The following is a 1,422-nucleotide window of genomic DNA, read 5'->3' as shown; positions in this document are numbered from 1 at the left end:
CGAGATGTGACGCACTCTCCTGTGGATGAGTTTGATTCTGCTTCTTCAGAAGCATCGGGAGCAACTATGTCTGAAGGAAGAGCTGATCTATGGATCTGTGGAGCATCTTGTCGAGACTTGCAACCTGGAAATGTTACCATAGACAGAAGTGTGATGGATGAGGCGTATATCCCTATACCTTTTCCTGAGAACTTGATAGATCCCTTAGAATGGAACCATGTTTTAGCTACCATAGACGCTGGTATCTGTAGAGGAAGTATCCCCTCTTGAGTACAGCTCAGCTGACGAAGGAGATGAGGATAGATGCTTAGAATCCTCTGATGGGAAGGATTCTGATGACGATGCCATAGTCCCTGAATCAAAGTTAGAGAAGATAAGATTGTTGTTAAAGGGTAGAGAGGTCTTGCTGAGTATTCCTAGTGACAAACCGAAACGTAAGTTTTGCAAGAGTCACCGGAAGTTTCGCAAACAGGAAGTCAAGGAAAAGAGACAACAACAACAAAAAGAAAGAGAAGATGTGGATAAAGAAGACTTTATTCCACCTCCAACCTTTGTAGGAGGTAAGAACGAGTACTTGTACTACTTGGGAGCTAATGATTGCATCAAAGACGAGATGAAATGGAGATACGGCTTTCAATTAGTGCAAAAGCTAAACGAGAAGGAGAGTGACAACCCAAAGAAGAAGAGGAAAAGAAAACCGAAGCTAAAATCTAAGGCTTCAGTGCATTCAGCCACAAGACTGAACAAAGCACCATGACGAGAGTGGAGCGTAAATCTCTAGTGCAAGAAAGGAAGAGAATGCTAAAAGCAGCATGGTCTTCCATGAGTGATGACTCAAAGGAAGAAGAGGATACCACAAATATCCCCTCAAACTTCAAGAAATTCACCATACAAGATCGGAAAATAGTCTTGCAACAACCTATTCGACAGAAACCTGAGGAACCAGGAGTTTCCTATGATGGCCCTGAGGACGCCAAGAAAATAGACCTGGCAGAACCAAGTGAAGAGCCACGTAACGTGTGGATTGCCACAGACTTAACCCAAGCGGAGGAAGAATTGCTAATCTCTACTCTGAGAGAGTATCGAGATATATTTGCTTGGAGTTACAAAGACCTTAAGGGGGTAGATCCAAAGATCTGCCAACATATAATTCCCATGCAAGAGGATGCCAAGCCGTCCAAGCAGCGTCCTTACACGTATAACGATAATTTTTGCCAAAAAGATCAAAGAAGAGATTGACAAGCTGTTAGCGGCTGAATTTATTTATGAGATTGAACATACACACAAGTCATCCATGAATATTTCTTGAAATATTCATGGATGACTTGTGTGTGCATTCCATAAACAGAGAAGAACACATAGAGCATCTCAAAAAAATCTTTGAGAAATGCAGAGTGTATCGCATATGCCTTAACCCTGATA

The sequence above is a fragment of the Cibotium barometz genome, chromosome 13 (assembly GCF_041138505.1).
Source record: "Cibotium barometz isolate CiBa-2024 chromosome 13, ASM4113850v1, whole genome shotgun sequence".
NCBI classification, from domain to species: Eukaryota; Viridiplantae; Streptophyta; class Polypodiopsida; order Cyatheales; family Cibotiaceae; genus Cibotium; species Cibotium barometz.
The sequence above is the reverse complement of the archived record's forward strand: the minus strand, read 5'-3'. Positions refer to the sequence as shown.